The sequence below is a fragment of the Rhinoderma darwinii genome, chromosome 3, assembly GCF_050947455.1.
Source record: "Rhinoderma darwinii isolate aRhiDar2 chromosome 3, aRhiDar2.hap1, whole genome shotgun sequence".
In the NCBI taxonomy this organism is placed as follows: Eukaryota; Metazoa; Chordata; class Amphibia; order Anura; family Rhinodermatidae; genus Rhinoderma; species Rhinoderma darwinii.
Window position 1 is genome coordinate 1,177,205 of NC_134689.1, and position 21,354 is coordinate 1,198,558.

Sequence of the window (21,354 nt, forward strand, 5' to 3'; positions counted from 1 at the left end):
ATAGAGGAGGTGATATTACATTATAGAGGAGGAGATATTACATTATAGAGGAGGTGATATTACATTATAGAGGAGGTGATATTACATTATAGAGGAGGTGATATTACATTATAGAGGTGGTGATATTACATTATAGAGGAGGTGATATTATATTATAGAGGGGGGTGATATTACATTATAGAGGGGGTGATATTACATTATAGAGGAGGTGATATTACATTATAGAGGAGGTGATATTACATTATAGAGGAGGTGATATTACATTATAGAGGAGGTGATATTACATTATAGAGGAGGTGATATATATACAGTGAGGAGGAGGTGATATATATACAGTGAGGAGGAGGTGATATATATATACAGTGAGGAGGAGGTGATATATATACAGTGAGGAGGAGGTGATATATATACAGTGAGGAGAGGTGATATATATCACCTCCTCCTCACTGTATATATATCACCTCCTCCTCACTGTATATATATCACCTCCTCCTCACTGTATATATATCACCTCCTCCTCACTGTATATATATCACCTCCTCCTCACTGTATATATATCACCTGCTCCTCACTGTATATATATCACCTCTCCTCACTGTATATATATCACCTCCTCCTCACTGTATATATATCACCTCTCCTCACTGTATATATATCACCTCCTCCTCACTGTATATATATCACCTCCTCCTCACTGTATATATATATCACCTCCTCCTCACTGTATATATATCACCTCCTCCTCACTGTATATATATATCACCTCCTCCTCACTGTATATATATATCACCTCCTCCTCACTGTATATATATCACCTCCTCCTCACTGTATATATATCACCTCCTCCTCACTGTATATATATCACCTCCTCCTCCTCACTGTATATATATCACCTCCTCCTCACTGTATATATATCACCTCCTCCTCACTGTATATATATCACCTCCTCCTCACTGTATATATATATCACCTCCTCCTCACTGTATATATATATCACCTCCTCCTCACTGTATATATATATATATCACCCCCTCCTCACTGTATATATATCACCTCCTCCTCACTGTATATATATCACCCCCTCCTCACTGTATATATATCACCTCCTCCTCACTGTATATATATCACCCCCTCCTCACTGTATATATATATCACCCCCTCCTCACTGTATATATATCACCTCCTCCTCACTGTATATATATCACCTCCTCCTCACTGTATATATATCACCTCCTCCTCACTGTATATATATCACCCCCTCCTCACTGTATATATATCACCTCCTCCTCACTGTATATATATCACCTCCTCCTCACTGTATATATATCACCTCCTCCTCACTGTATATATATATCACCTCCTCCTCACTGTATATATATCACCTCCTCCTCACTGTATATATATCACCTCCTCCTCACTGTATATATATCACCTCCTCCTCACTGTATATATATCACCTCCTCCTCACTGTATATATATCACCCCCTCCTCACTGTATATATATCACCCCCTCCTCACTGTATATATATCACCTCCTCCTCACTGTATATATATCACCCCCTCCTCACTGTATATATATCACCTCCTCCTCACTGTATATATATCACCTCCTCCTCACTGTATATATATCACCTCCTCCTCACTGTATATATATCACCCCCTCCTCACTGTATATATATCACCCCCTCCTCACTGTATATATATCACCTCCTCCTCACTGTATATATATCACCCCCTCCTCACTGTATATATATCACCTCCTCCTCACTGTATATATATCACCTCTCCTCACTGTATATATATATCACCCCCTCCTCACTGTATATATATATCACCTCCTCCTCACTGTATATATATCACCCCCTCCTCACTGTATATATATATCACCTCCTCCTCACTGTATATATATCTCCCCCTCCTCACTGTATATATATCACCTCCTCCTCACTGTATATATATATCACCTCCTCCTCACTGTATATATATCACCTCCTCCTCACTGTATATATATCACCCCCTCCTCACTGTATATATATATCACCTCCTCCTCACTGTATATATATCTCCCCCTCCTCACTGTATATATATCACCTCCTCCTCACTGTATATATATATCACCTCCTCCTCACTGTATATATATATATCACCTCCTCCTCACTGTATATATATATATCACCTCCTCCTCACTGTATATATATCACCCCCTCCTCACTGTATATATATCACCTCCTCCTCACTGTATATATATCACCTCCTCCTCACTGTATATATATATCACCTCCTCCTCACTGTATATATATCACCCTCCTCCTCACTGTATATATATAAATCACCTCCTCCTCACTGTATATATATCACCCCCTCCTCACTGTATATATATCACCTCCTCCTCACTGTATATATATCACCTCCTCCTCACTGTATATATATCACCTCCTCCTCACTGTATATATATCACCTCCTCCTCACTGTATATATATCACCCCTCCTCACTGTATATATATCACCTCCTCTTCACTGTATATATATCACCTCCTCCTCACTGTATATATATCACCTCTCCTCACTGTATATATATCACCTCCTCCTCACTGTATATATATATCACCTCCTCCTCACTGTATATATATCACCTCCTCCTCACTGTATATATATCACCTCCTCCTCACTGTATATATATCACCTCCTCCTCACTGTATATATATCACCTCCTCCTCACTGTATATATATCACCTCCTCCTCACTGTATATATATCACCTCCTCCTCACTGTATATATATATCACCACCTCCTCACTGTATATATATCACCTCCTCCTCACTGTATATATATCACCTCCTCCTCACTGTATATATATATCACCTCCTCCTCACTGTATATATATCACCTCCTCCTCACTGTATATATATCACCTCCTCTTCACTGTATATATATATCACCTCCTCCTCACTGTATATATATCACCCCCTCCTCACTGTATATATCACCTCCTCCTCACTGTATATATATCACCTCCTCCTCACTGTATATATATCACCTCCTCCTCACTGTATATATATCACCTCCTCCTCACTGTATATATATCACCTCCTCCTCACTGTATATATATATCACCTCCTCCTCACTGTATATATATCACCCCCTCCTCACTGTATATATATCACCTCCTCCTCACTGTATATATATCACCTCCTCCTCACTGTATATATATATCACCTACTCCTCACTGTATATATATATCACCTCCTCCTCACTGTATATATATCACCCCCTCCTCACTGTATATATATATCACCTACTCCTCACTGTATATATATATCACCTCCTCCTCACTGTATATATATCACCTCCTCCTCACTGTATATATATATCACCCCCTCCTCACTGTATATATATATCACCTCCTCCTCACTGTATATATATCACCTCCTCCTCACTGTATATATATATATATATCACCTCCTCCTCACTGTATATATATATCACCTCCTCCTCACTGTATATATATCACCTCCTCCTCACTGTATATATATATCACCTCCTCCTCACTGTATATATATCACCTCCTCCTCACTGTATATATATATATATCACCCCCTCCTCACTGTATATATATCACCCCCTCCTCACTGTATATATATATCACCTCCTCCTCACTGTATATATATCACCTCCTCCTCACTGTATATATATATATATATCACCCCCTCCTCACTGTATATATATATCACCTCCTCCTCACTGTATATATATCACCTCCTCCTCACTGTATATATATATATATATCACCTCCTCCTCACTGTATATATATCACCTCCTCCTCACTGTATATATATATCACCCCCTCCTCACTGTATATATATATCACCTCCTCCTCACTGTATATATATCACCTCCTCCTCACTGTATATATATCACCTCCTCCTCACTGTATATATATCACCTCCTCCTCACTGTATATATATATCACCTACTCCTCACTGTATATATATATCACCTCCTCCTCACTGTATATATATATCACCTCCTCCTCACTGTATATATATATCACCTCCTCCTCACTGTATATATATATCACCTCCTCCTCACTGTATATATATCACCTCCTCCTCACTGTATATATATCACCTCCTCCTCACTGTATATATATATCACCTCCTCCTCACTGTATATATATCACCTCCTCCTCACTGTATATATATCACCTCTCCTCACTGTATATATATATCACCTCCTCCTCACTGTATATATATATCACCTACTCCTCACTGTATATATATATCACCCCCTCCTCACTGTATATATATCACCTCCTCCTCACTGTATATATATCACCTCCTCCTCACTGTATATATATATCACCCCCTCCTCACTGTATATATATCACCTCCTCCTCACTGTATATATATCACCTCCTCCTCACTGTATATATATCACCTACTCCTCACTGTATATATATCACCTCCTCCTCACTGTATATATATCACCTCCTCCTCACTGTATATATATCACCTCCTCCTCACTGTATATATATCACCTCCTCCTCACTGTATATATATCACCCCCTCCTCACTGTATATATATCACCCCCTCCTCACTGTATATATATCACCTCCTCCTCACTGTATATATATCACCTCCTCCTCACTGTATATATATCACCCCCTCCTCACTGTATATATATCACCCCCTCCTCACTGTATATATATCACCCCCTCCTCACTGTATATATATATCACCTCCTCCTCACTGTATATATATCACCTCCTCCTCACTGTATATATATCACCTCCTCCTCACTGTATATATATCACCTCCTCCTCACTGTATATATATCACCTCCTCCTCACTGTATATATATCACCTCCTCCTCACTGTATATATATCACCTCCTCCTCACTGTATATATATCACCTCCTCCTCACTGTATATATATCACCCCCTCCTCACTGTATATATATCACCTCCTCCTCACTGTATATATATCACCTCCTCCTCACTGTATATATATCACCTCCTCCTCACTGTATATATATCACCTCCTCCTCACTGTATATATATCACCTCCTCCTCACTGTATATATATCACCTCCTCCTCACTGTATATATATATATCACCTCCTCCTCACTGTATATATATCACCTCCTCCTCACTGTATATATATCACCTCTCCTCACTGTATATATATATCACCCCCTCCTCACTGTATATATATCACCTCTCCTCACTGTATATATATCACCTCCTCCTCACTGTATATATATCACCTCCTCCTCACTGTATATATATCACCTCTCCTCACTGTATATATATATCACCCCTCCTCACTGTATATATATATATATTACCCCCCTCCGAAGTCACATGACTTACTCTCTCCGGGACCCCCAAATCTCTTACTTCAGTCACGACTTCCGTTTCCGATCTGTCACGTGACGCTGTGGACGGAAAGCGGGCAGGACCAAGACTCAGAGAGCGCGAAGCGGCGGAGATTGTCGAGCACAGTCGTGTCATGTAATAAGACGTAATATTATACTGCAACGCTAATATAGGAACGTGGAGGAGACGAGCACCAAGACGTACTGTAATCTCCTGCTCTATATTACAGGACCACCAGCGAATAATACCCCACACACTGACTAATACCCCCACACACTGACTAATACCCCCCATACACTGACTAATACCCCCATACACTGACTAATGTCCCATACACTGACTAATACCCCCCATACACTGACTAATACCCCCCATACACTGACTAATACCCCCCACACACTGACTAATACCCACACACTGACTAATACCCCATACACTGACTAATACCCCCACACACTGACTAATACCCCCATACACTGACTAATACCCCCCATACACTGACTAATACCCCCCATACACTGACTAATACCCCATACACTGACTAATACCCCATACACTGACTAATACCCCCATACACTGACTAATACCTCCACACACTGACTAATACCCCTATACACTGACTAATACCCCCACACACTGACTAATACCCCCATACACTGACTAATACCCCCCATACACTGACTAGTACCCCCACACACTGACTAATACCCCCCATACACTGACTAATACCCCCCATACACTGACTAATACCCCATACACTGACTAATACCCCCATACACTGACTAATACCTCCACACACTGACTAATACCCCCATACACTGACTAATACCCCCCATACACTGACTAATACCCCCCATACACTGACTAATACCCCCATACACTGACTAATACCCCCCATACACGGACTAATACCCCCATACACTGACTAATACCCCCCATACACTGACTAATACCCCCCATACACTGACTAATACCCCATACACTGACTAATACCCCCACACACTGACTAATACCTCCACACACTGACTAATACCCCCATACACTGACTAATACCTCCACACACTGACTAATACCCCTATACACTGACTAATACCCCCCATACACTGACTAATACCCCATACACTGACTAATACCCCCACACACTGACTAATACCCCCACACACTGACTAATACCCCCCATACACTGACTAATACCCCATACACTGACTAATACCCCATACACTGACTAATACCCCATACACTGACTAATACCCCATACACTGACTAATACCCCCATACACTGACTAATACCCCCCATACACTGACTAATACCCCATACACTGACTAATACCACCCATACACTGACTAATACCCCCATACACTGACTAATACCCCCCATACACTGACTAATACCCCATACACTGACTAATACCCCCATACACTGACTAATACCCCCATACACTGACTAATACCCCATACGCTGACTAATACCCCCCACACGCTGACTAATACCCCCACACACTGACTAATACCCCCACACACTGACTAATACCCCCCATACACTGACTAATTCCCCCATACACTGACTAATACCCCCACACACTGACTAATACCCCCACACACTGACTAATACCCCCCATACACTGACTAATACCCCCATGCACTGACTAATACCCCATACACTGACTAATACCCCCATACACTGACTAATACCCCATACGCTGACTAATACCCCCCACACACTGACTAATACCCCCCATACACTGACTAATACCCCCCATACGCTGACTAATACCCCCCATACACTGACTAATACCCCCCATACACTGACTAATACCCCCACACACTGACTAATACCCCCCATACACTGACTAATACCCCCCATACACTGACTAATACCCCCACACACTGACTAATACCCCCCATACACTGACTAATACCCCCATACACTGACTAATACCCCCCATACACTGACTAATACCCACACACACTGACTAATACCCCCATACACTGACTAATACCCCCCATACACTGACTAATACCCCCCATACACTGACTAATACTCCCATACACTGACTAATACCCCATACACTGACTAATACCCCCATACACGGACTAATACCCCATACACTGACTAATACCCCCACACACTGACTAATACCCCCCATACACTGACTAATACCCCATACACTGACTAATACCCCATACACTGACTAATACCCCCCATACACTGACTAATACCCCATACACTGACTAATACCCCCACACGCTGACTAATACCCGCACACACTGACTAATACCCCCCATACACTGACTAATACCCCATACACTGACTAATACCCCATACACTGATTAATACCCCCATACACTGACTAATACCCCCACACACTGACTAATACCCCCATACACTGACCAATACCCCCATACACTGACTAATACCCCCACACATTGACTAATACCCACACACACTGACTAATACCCCCATACACTGACTAATACCCCCATACACTGACTAATACCCCATACACTGACTAATACCCCCACACACTGACTAATACCCCCATACACTGACTAATACCCCCATACACTGACTAATACCTCATACACTGACTAATACCCCCAAACACTGACTAATACCCCCACACACTGACTAATACCCCCATACACTGACTAATACCCCCCATACACTGACTAATACCCCCCATACACTGACTAATACCCCCCATACACTGACTAATACCCCATACACTGACTAATACCCCCACACACTGACTAATACCCCCATACACTGACTAATACCCCCATAGACTGACTAATACCCCCCATACACTGACTAATACCCACACACACTGACTAATACCCCATACACTGACTAATACCCCATACACTGACTAATACCCCCATACACTGACTAATACCCCATACACTGACTAATACCCCCACACACTGACTAATACCCCCACACACTGACTAATACCCCCCATACACTGACTAATACCCCCCATACACTGACTAATACCCCCACACACTGACTAATACCCCCACACACTGACTAATACCCCCCATACACTGACTAATACCCCATACACTGACTAATACCCCCCGTACACTGACTAATACCCCATACACTGACTAATACCCCCATACACTGACTAATACCCCCCATACACTAACTAATACCCCCATACACTGACTAATACCACCCATACACTGACTAATACCCCCCCATACACTGGCTAATACCCCACTACACTGACTAATACCCCCCATACACTGACTAATACCCCCCACACACTGACTAATACCCCCCATACACTGACTAATACCCCATACACTGACTAATACCCCATACACTGACTAATACCCACACACACTGACTAATACCCACACACACTGACTAATACCCCCACACACTGACTAATACCCCCCATACACTGACTAATACCCCCCATACACTGACTAATACCCCCACACACTGACTAATACCCCCCATACACTGACTAATACCCCATACACTGACTAATACCCCCATACACTGACTAATACCCCCATACACTGACTAATACCCCCCACACACTGACTAATACCCCATACACTGACTATTACCCCCACACACTGACTAATACCCCATACACTGACTAATACCCCCCATACACTGACTAATACCCCCACACACTGACTAATACCCCATACACTGACTAATACCCCCACACACTGACTAATACCCCCCATACACTGACTAATACCCCCATACACTGACTAATACCCCCCATACACTGACTAATACCCCATACACTGACTAATACCCCCACACACTGACTAATACCCCCCATACACTGACTAATACCCCCATACACTGACTTATACCCCCACACACTGACTAATACCCCCATACACTGACTAATACCCCATACACTGACTAATACCCCCATACACTGACTAATACCCCCCATACACTGACTAATACCCCCCATACACTGACTAATAGCCCCCATACACTGACTAATACCCACACACACTGAATAATACCACCCATACACTGACTAATACCCCCATACACTAACTAATACCCCCACACACTGACTAATACCCCCACACACTGACTAATACCTCCATACACTGACTAATACCTCATACACTGACTAATACCCCCATACACTGACTAATACGACCCATACACTGACTAATACCCCATACACTGACTAATACCCCCCATACACTGACTAATACCCCCCATACACTGACTAATACCCCCACACACTGAATAATACCACCCATACACTGACTAATACCCCATACACTGACTAATACCCCCATACACTGACTAATACCCCCCATACACTGACTAATACCCCCACACACTGACTAATACCCTCCATACACTGACTAATACCCCCACACACTGACTAATACCCCCACACACTGACTAATACCCCCACACACTGACTAATACCCCCCATACACTGACTAATACCCCCCATACACTGACTAATACCCCCACACACTGACTAATACCCCCACACACTGACTAATACCCCCCACACACTGACTTATACCCCCACACACTGACTAATACCCCCCATACACTGACTAATACCCCCCATACACTGACTAATACCCCCACACACTGACTAATACCCCCCATACACTGACTAATACCCCCACACACTGACTAATACCCCCCATACACTGACTAATACCCCCACACACTGACTAATACCCCCATACACTGACTAATACCCCCCATACACTGACTAGTACCCCCACACACTGACTAATACCCCCCATACACTGACTAATACCCCCCATACACTGACTAATACCCCCACACACTGACTAATACCCCCCATACACTGGCTAATACCCCCACACACTGACTAATACCCCCCATACACTGACTAATACCCCCACACACTGACTAATACCCCATACACTGACTAATACCCCATACACTGACTAATACCTCCATACACTGACTAATACCCCATACACTGACTAATACCCCCACACACTGACTAATACCCTCCATACACTGACTAATACCTCCCATACACTGACTAATACCCCGTACACTTACTAATACCCCCATACACTGACTAATACCCCCATACACTGACTAATACCTCCCATACACTGACTAATACCTCCCATACACTGACTAATACCCCTGTACACTGACTAATACCCCCACACACTGACTAATACCCCCATACACTGACTAATACCTCCCATACACTGACTAATACCCCCACACACTGACTAATACCCCCACACACTGACTAATACCCCCACACACTGACTAATACCCCATACACTGACTAATACCCCATACACTGACTAATACCCCATACTCTGACTAATACCTCCCATACACTGACTAATACCTCATACACTGACTAATACCCCCACACACTGACTAATACCCTCCATACACTGACTAATACCCCCCATACTCTGACTAATACCCCCCATACACTGACTAATACCCCCACACACTGACTAATACCCCCATACACTGACTAATACCCCCCACACACTGACTAATACCCCACACACACTGACTAATACCCCCCACACACTGACTAATACCCCCCATACACTGACTAATACCCCCCATACACTGACTAATACCCCCACACACTGACTAATACCCCCCATACACTGACTAATACCCCCACACACTGACTAATACCCCATACACTGACTAATACCCCATACACTGACTAATACCTCCATACACTGACTAATACCCCCACACACTGACTAATACCCTCCATACACTGACTAATACCCCCCATACACCGACTAATACCCCCGTACACTGACTAATACCCCCCATACACTGACTAATACCCCCATACACTGACTAATACCCCCATACACTGACTAATACCTCCCATACACTGACTAATACCCCCACACACTGACTAATACCCCCCATACACTGACTAATACCACCCATACACTGACTAATACCCCCATACACTGACTAATACCCCCATACACTGACTAATACCCCCATACACTGACTAATACCACCCATAAACTGACTAATACCCCCATACACTGACTAATACCCCCCATACACTGTCTAATACACCCCATACACTGACTAATACCCCCACACACTGACTAATACCCCCATACACTGACTAATACCCCATACACTGACTAATACCTACACACACTGACTAATACCCCACATACACTGACTAATACCCCCACACACTGACTAATTCCCCCTCTACACTGACTAATACCCTCCCTACACTGACTAATACCCCCCATACACTGACTAATAGCCCCCATACACTGACTAATACCCCCATACACTGACTAATACCCCCATACACTGACTAATACCCCCCATACACTGACTAATACCCCCATACACTGACTAATACCCCACACACTGACTAATACCCCCATACACTGACTAATACCCCATACACTGACTAATACCTCCACACACTGACTAATACCCCCCATACACTGACTAATACCCCCCATACACTGACTAATACCCCCACACACTGACTAATACCCCCCATACACTGACTAATACCCCCGTACATTGACTAATACCCCCACACACTGACTAATACCCCCATACACTGACTAATACCTCCCATACACTGACTAATACCCCATACACTGACTAATACCCCATACACTGACTAATACCTCCATACACTGACTAATACCTCATACACTGACTAATACCCTCCATACACTGACTAATACCCCCCATACACTGACTAATACCCCCGTACACTGACTAATACCCCCGTACACTGACTAATACCCCCCATACACTGACTAATACCCCCACACACTGACTAATACCCCCACATACTGACTAGTACCCCCACACACTGACTAATACCCCCCATACACTGACTAATACCCCCACACACTGACTAATACCCCAATACACTGACTAATACCCCCATACACTGACTAATACCTCATACACTGACTAATACCCCAAACACTGACTAATACCCCCACACACTGACTAATACCCCCATACACTGACTAATACCCCCCATACACTGACTAATACCCCATACACTGACTAATACCCCATACACTGACTAATACCCCATACACTGACTAATACCCCCACACACTGACTAATACCCCCATACACTGACTAATACCCCCATAGACTGACTAATACCCCCCATACACTGACTAATACCCCCACACACTGACTAATACCCCCATACACTGACTAATACCCCCCACACACTGACTAATACCCCCCACACACTGACTAATACCCCCCATACACTGACTAATACCCCCCATACACTGACTAATACCCCCCATACACTGACTAATACCCCCACACACTGACTAATACCCCCCATACACTGACTAATACCCCCACACACTGACTAATACCCCATACAATGACTAATACCCCATACACTGACTAATACCTCCATACACTGACTAATACCCCCACACACTGACTAATACCTCCATACACTGACTAATACCCCCCATACACTGACTAATACCACCCATACACTGACTAATACCCCCATACACTGACTAATACCTCCATACACTGACTAATACCCCCACACACTGACTAATACCCTCCATACACTGACTAATACCCCCCATACACTGACTAATACCCCCGTACACTGACTAATACCCCCCATACACTGACTAATACCCCCATACACTGACTAATACCCCCATACACTGACTAATACCCCCATACACTGACTAATACCTCCCATACACTGACTAATACCCCCACACACTGACTAATACCCCCCATACACTGACTAATACCCCCATACACTGACTAATACCCCCATACACTGACTAATACCCCCATACACTGACTAATACCCCCATACACTGACTAATACCACCCATAAACTGACTAATACCCCCATACACTGACTAATACCCCCCATACACTGTCTAATACCCCCATACACTGACTAATACCCCCATACACTGACTAATACCCCCCATACACTGACTAATACCCCCACACACTGACTAATACCCCCACACACTGACTAATACCCCCCATACACTGACTAATACCCCATACACTGACTAATACCTATACACACTGACTAATACCCCCCATACACTGACTAATACTCCCACACACTGACTAATACTCCCCTCTACACTGACTAATACCCCCCTACACTGACTAATACCCCCATACACTGACTAATACCCCACACACTGACTAATACCCCACACACTGACTAATACCCCATACACTGACTAATACCTCCACACACTGACTAATACCTCCACACACTGACTAATACCCCCCATACACTGACTAATACCCCCACACACTAACTAATACCCCCCATACACTGACTAATACCCCCCATACACTGACTAATACCCCCATACACTGACTAATACCCCCGCACACTGACTAATACCCCATACACTGACTAATACCCCCCATACACTGACTAATACCCCCATACACTGACTAATACCCCCATACACTGACTAATACCCCCGCACACTGACTAATACCCCATACACTGACTAATAACCCCCATACACTGACTAATACCCCATACACTGACTAATGCCTCCACACACTGACTAATACCCTCCATACACTGACTAATACCCCCCATACACTGACTAATACCCCCCATACACTGACTAATACCCCCATACACTGACTAATACCCCCATACACTGACTAATACCCCCCATACACTGACTAATACCACCCATACACTGACTAATGCCCCCATACACTGACTAATACCCCCACACACTGACTAATACCCCCATACACTGACTAATACCCCCATACACTGACTAATACCCCATACACTGACTAATCCCCCCATACACTGACTAATACCCCATACATTGACTAATACCCCCACACACTGACTAATACCCCACACACACTGACTAATACCCCACACACTGACTAATACCCCACACACTGACTAATACCCTCACACACTGACTAATACCCCCCATACACTGACTAATACCCCCATACACTGACTAATACCCCCATACACTGACTAATACCCCCACACACTGACTAATACCCCCACACACTGACTAATACCCCCACACACTGACTAATACCCCCATACACTGACTAATACCCCCATACACTGACTAATACCCCCCATACACTAACTAATACCCCATACACCGACTAATACCCCCATACACCGACTAATACCCCCCATACACTGACTAATACCCCCCATACACTGACTAATACCCCCATACACCGACTAATACCCCCATACACTGACTAATACCCCCCATACACTGACTAATACCCCCCATACACTGACTAATACCACCCGTACACTGACTAATACCCCCCGTACACTGACTAATACCCCCCGTACACTGACTAATACCCCCCTACACTGACTAATACCCCCCATACACTGACTAATACCCCCCATACACTGACTAATACCCCCATACACTGACTAATACCCCCCATACACTGACTAATACCCCCATACACTGACTAATACCCCCCATACACTGACTAATACCCCCACACACTGACTAATACCCCATACACTGACTAATACCCCCCATACACTGACTAATACAATAATATAGTGAGTAGTAGAAGTTCTAAGAAAACATTAGAAAGATTGGATGACTTCTGTTCAGGATGAAATGCTGTTAAATGCCGTATGCTGCGCACTGTTCTTACACGCCGTATGCTGCGCACTGTTCTTACACGCCGTATGCTGCGCACTGTTCTTACACGCCATATGCTGCGCACTGTTCATACACGCCGTATGCTGCGCACTGTTCATACATGCCGTATTCTGCGCACTGTTCTTACACGCCGTATGCTGCGCACTGTTCATACACGCAGTATGCTGCGCACTGTTCTTACACGCCGTATGCTGCGCACTGTTCTTACACGCCGTATGCTGCGCACTGTTCTTACACGCCGTATGCTGCGCACTGTTCATACACGCCGTATGCTGCGCACTGTTCTTACACGCCGTATGCTGCGCACTGTTCTTACACGCCGTATGCTGCGCACTGTTCATACACGCCGTATGCTGCGCACTGTTCTTACACGCCGTATGCTGCGCACTGTTCTTACACGCCGTATGCTGCGCACTGTTCTTACACGCCATATGCTGCGCACTGTTCATACACGCCGTATGCTGCGCACTGTTCATACACGCCGTATGCTGCGCACTGTTCTTACACGCCGTATGCTGCGCACTGTTCATACACGCAGTATGCTGCGCACTGTTCTTACACGCCGTATGCTGCGCACTGTTCTTACACGCCGTATGCTGCGCACTGTTCTTACACGCCGTATGCTGCGCACTGTTCATACACGCCGTATGCTGCGCACTGTTCATACACGCCGTATGCTGCGCACTGTTCTTACACGCCGTATGCTGCGCACTGTTCATACACGCCGTATGCTGCGCACTGTTCTTACACGCCGTATGCTGCGCACTGTTCTTACACGCCGTATGCTGCGCACTGTTCATACACGCCGTATGCTGCGCACTGTTCTTACACGCCGTATGCTGCGCACTGTTCTTACACGCCGTATGCTGCGCACTGTTCTTACACGCCGTATCCTGCGCACTGTTCTTACACGCCGTATGCTGCGCACTGTTCATACACGCCGTATGCTGCGCACTGTTCATACACGCCGTATGCTGCGCACTGTTCATACACGCCGTATGCTGCGCACTGTTCATACACGCCGTATGCTGCGCACTGTTCTTACACGCCGTATCCTGCGCACTGTTCTTACACGCCGTATGCTGCGCACTGTTCATACACGCCGTATGCTGCGCACTGTTCATACACGCCGTATGCTGCGCACTGTTCATACACGCCGTATCTAAATGTTATTTTTACAAATCCTTGTCAAATTACAACACCCTGTAGTGTTGTAATACCAGGTACACCCCACACTGAGAAGCAGCTTCACCTCAGGACGGGACCAACACCATTGAGCTCCATGGGAGAAATAGAACAGATCGTCATATCTAATCCAAGTACAATTGTGAGATTATATTGGACCAGCCCAGTGACACAATGGTGGGTGTGATGATTCATGTTTTTATAATCTCAGTAAGTGTACAGCCCAACCCATAAGGCTACATTCAGATGAGCGTAGCTAACCTCGGACGTGAAAAACAGTGTGGAGTATAATACAGGATGTAACTCAGGATCAGTACAGGATAAGTAATGTATGTACACAGTGACTCCACCAGCAGAATAGTGAGTGCAGCTCTGGAGTATAATACAGGATGTAACTCAGGATCAGTACAGGATAAGTAATATAATGTATGTACACAGTGACTCCACCAGCAGAATAGTGAGTGCAGCTCTGGAGTATAATACAGGATATAACTCAGGATCAGTACAGGATAAGTAATGTATGTACACAGTGACTCCAGCAGCAGAATAGTGACTGCAGCTCTGGAGTATAATACAGGATGTAACTCAGGATCAGTACAGGATAAGTAATGTAATGTGTGTATACAGTGACTCCACCAGCAGAATAGTGAGTACAGCTCTGGAGTATAACACAGGATATAACTCGGGATCAGTACAGGATAAGTAATATAATGTATGTACACAGTGACTCCACCAGCAGAATAGTGAGTGCAGCTCTGGAGTATAATACAGGATATAACTCAGGATCAGTACAGGATAAGTAATGTAATGTATGTACACAGTGACTCCACCAGCAGAATAGTGAGTGCAGCTCTGGAGTATAATACAGGATGTAACTCAGGATCAGTACAGGATAAGTAATGTAATGTATGTACACAGTGACTCCACCAGCAGAATAGTGAGTGCAGCTCTGGAGTATAATACAGGTTGTAACTCAGTATCAGTGCAGGATAAGTAATGTAATGTATGTACACAGTGACTCCACCAGCAGAATAGTGAGTGCAGCTCTGGAGTATAATACAGGATGTAACTCAGGATCAGTACAGGATAAGTAATGTAATGTATGTACACAGTGACTCCACCAGCAGAATACTGAGTGCAGCTCTGGAGTATAATACAGGATGTAACTCCGGATCAGTACAGGATAAGTAATGTAATGTATGTACACAGTGACTCCACCAGCAGAATAGTGAGTGCAGCTCTGGAGTATAATACAGGATGTAACTCAGGATCAGTACAGGATAAGTAATGTAATGTATGTACACAGTGACTCCACCATCAGAATACTGAGTGCAGCTCTGGAGTATAATACAGGATGTAACTCCGGATCAGTATAGGATAAGTAATGTAATGTATGTACACAGTGACTCCACCAGCAGAAGAGTGAGTGCAGCTCTGGAGTATAATACAGGATGTAACTCAGGATCAGTACAGGATAAGTAATGTATGTACACAGTGACTCCACCAGCAGAATAGTGAGTGCAGCTCTGGAGTATAATACAGGCTGTAACTCAGGATCAGTACAGGATAAGTAATGTAATGTATGTACACAGTGACTCCACCAGCAGAATAGTGAGGGCAGCTCTGGTGTATAATACAGGATGTAACTCAGGATCAGTACAGGATAAGTAATGTAATGTATGTACACAGTGACTCCACCAGCAGAATAGTGACTGCAGCTCTGGAGTATAATACAGGATATAACTCAGGATCAGTACAGGATAAGTAAAGTAATGTATGTACACAGTGACTCCACCAGCAGAATAGTAAATGCAGCTCTGGAGTATAATACAGGATATAACTCAGGATCAGTACAGGATCAGTAATGTAATGTATATACACAGTGACTCCACCAGCAGAATAGTGAGTGCAGCTCTGGAGTATAATACAGGATATAACTCAGGATCAGTACAGGATAAGTAATGTATGTACACAGTGACTCCACCAGCAGAATAGTGAGTGCAGCTCTGGAGTATAATAGAGGATATAACTCAGGATCAGTACAGGATAAGTAAAGTAATGTATGTACACAGTAACTGGAGTCCGTGTGTTGACTTTGTATACGGTGCGGCCCGTTGTATATAGTCTTTATATATGTATTACAGGGACGCAGCGACGCTGGGATTGTTATGTGGTGTTTTTTACTTTTGTTTTATGCACTTTTTTCTTTCTAGGAAAATATGAGCCACAAAGGCCTCCAGGAGCCGCAGTTCACCCAGAACCCGAGGCCTCACTGACACATGGACCGTGCGTAGATGAGACTCTCAGTGTGTGATGTCGGTGACAACCAGGTTGTAATCTTTCCAATTTGCTGTCAGGGAAACTAATCTGCTATTTGGAGACATTCTAGTTGGTTGTGCCGGGCGACCGGCGTGTTGACTCTTCATAGGAAAATGACTTGTTACTGTAAGCAAAGCAGCGCTGCGGGGTGGATGGAGACGGGGGAGTAAAGGGCCGCTAAGCCCACAGTCCGTCCTCTCCATCTGCTGCGCATGTGAATATAATCTATTGCTTCCTGTTATCAGCTATTTCAAGCCGGGGAGAGGCTAAGGCTATGTTCACATACGTCTGAAAATACGGAGCTGTGTTCAAGCCGCTTTATAATTACACTAGCGTTTTTACTGCGTTTTCACAGCGTTTTTACAGCTGTTTTTGGAGCTGTTTTTCTATTGTCAATGAAAAACTGCTTTACAGGGCTTCTTTTTACGCGCCATTTTATAAAATGAGGCGTACAGAACGCCGTATTTCCCATTGAAATCAATGGGCAGATGTTTGTAGGTTTTTTGCTTCCAATTTTTATCCATTTTTTGGGATATTTACGGCCTGAAAAATGGCTGAAAACAGCCCGTGTGAACATACCCTCAAGGGGGTTTTACACGGGGCGATTATCGGGCAGATCATTAGTTCATAGAACGCTCATTGCCGATAATTGTCCTGCGTAAACAGATCAGCAGATGAACGAGCAAACGCGGGATCATCTGCCGGCCGTGTCGTTTTAAAAATGTCAAATATTATCAGTGTCGGCAGCTCATCCTGGTGTGTAAACAGGAGACGCGCTGCCGACATGATAATAACGTCTAGGGACGAGGGATCGGAGTAACGAGCGATCATACCCATCCATAGCTCCGCGAGACAGGAGCAAACGAGCGCCGATCAATGATGTCTCGCTGATCGTCGCTCGCTGCATCGGCCGGTCATCGGCCGGTGTAATAGGGCCTTTACTGTACAAGTAAATACAATGTATTCTTCCCTGTTATCAGCCGTTTTAAGCTGCGTGGACTCTGCACATAAGACATCCAGGGTTCCAGACATGGGACAGATCCCTAGTTGTTGGGTGTCTATGGATGTGCCTGAATCTCCCAGACCCCCTAACAATCATACCCAGTTAAGGTCGTGTTCAGACATGGTGGATTAGCTGCAGCTTTTCGCTTTGGATTTCACTTTCTGCAATGCGTGTAACACATGCTGATATTTCTGGTGAGCTTTTTCTCCCAGGGGGCAATGCTATATACTACGATGGAGGACGCCACCATTTCTTTTCTGTCGGATCTGTTCGGAGGTGCAGGACCCATGTACTAGAATGGGAGGTTGTATACACAATCCTCTGCGAGCTAAACAGCCCGGCCTCCAGACTGATACATGTTATCTGCACTGATACATTGTAACGAACTATAAGGACAGGAGAGAGATTTGTGTTGCTGATGTGTTTAACAGGCAGAGGATTGTCTAGAATAGATACATTGTAACAACCCTCAGTTGTGAGTAGTATTAGGTTAAGGCTCTGGATGTACATATTCAGTGACCGCAAGCAGAGATTTTTGGTTGAACCTCAAACTATAATAGAAAGTTGCCAATCTTTCATTTTGCGGTGATTTAACGTCTCCTCGGCCTTCACAGAGGAAGGAAAAGTTCAATTAAATTCTGTCAATTCATTAAGAAAGGATCAGGGTGGGGATAATCCGCGTTGCGGGGCCAAATGTCACCTGTGCGGTTAATCACGTCTCGATGTAACTGGCGTCTGAACCGGACGCGAGATTAAACTTGATATGATCCGGAGATCTGCAGGGACCTTGGACATTATCCCTCTGATTTACAGCACATGGGACCTCACCCCGTATACATTCAGCACTGATGATATGAGAATTCTGCAGCGTAATCTGAGGGAACCCTCCCGGGCCGGCTCAGTGTCTCGTTTTACAGCCTTGGTCACACGGGACAAGGACAGAACATGTGCCCGGACCGCGGCGGGTCCCAGGAGCGCAGCCAATCACAGGCAGAGGTTAGAAGACTTCGTTGTTCTTGGCGCTGCTCCCAGTAGACTCAGGGCCGGCGTCCGCTGCCATATTAATCCGCGTATTCTCGGTATGGATTCTATACAAGCGCCGCTAAGCGAGGATTTTTATCGTGTGACTAAGGTTTCCGTAGGAGACTGACAAATAATTACACCCAAGTTGTAGCGGACATCACAATGTTATTCACCCACCTGCGACTTTTTATCAATTTTGACGCAGGGAAACCTGTGAAAATATCTCACGATATATTTTTAAAAATCTGCAGTACCGCATACGACCACCAGGTGAAGAGCGAGCGTTCCCTTCGTATTATGCACGGAGCTGCGAAACGGCCGCTATCAGCGACAAAATTTACCTAAATGCTTCCGGGGTCTCCGGGGCAGCCGTGTAATACTTCTTGTGACGGCTCATGTGTCCGTCTTATTAGACTCCTTCACCGGGCACCAGACTGGTCGTCCTTCTGGATCAGAGCACCGCCCGGTATTACGTGAGCCCGGCCGGCTGCTACGTCTGTGTCTACTGACCTATTATTGTAGGTTGTCCCGGGTGACCCAGCCGCACCCTGACCCGCCACGTGCTGTCCTCTGATGTGGGAGAAGGGCCGCGGTGTGACGGCCGCCTCTGCTCCGTGCCCCGTCTGCTTCAGGCCTGATATACGGTAACATGCGTCTCCGTGTTTACACGCTCTGTATTCTGTACTCCGGGATCTATTACTGCAGGTGTCCTGGGAACCGACAATCTGCTCAGCCC

General features: G+C 44.7%; 1 protein-coding gene across 5 annotated transcripts in view; it reads right to left on the reverse strand.

Annotated features, from left to right (window-relative positions):
- C2CD5 (C2 calcium dependent domain containing 5) overlaps positions 1-5,445 on the reverse strand; it is a 76,871-nt gene extending 71,426 nt beyond the window's left edge. For 4 of the 5 annotated variants that reach the window (XM_075855640.1, XM_075855638.1, XM_075855639.1 and 1 more), the window contains exon 1: positions 5,375-5,445. The gene's annotated coding sequence lies outside the window, so the exon portion shown is untranslated. The remainder of the gene's footprint in view (positions 1-5,374) is intronic. The other variant, XM_075855637.1, reaches the window with a different exon arrangement.
- Positions 5,446-21,354: the final 15,909 nt, after the last annotated feature.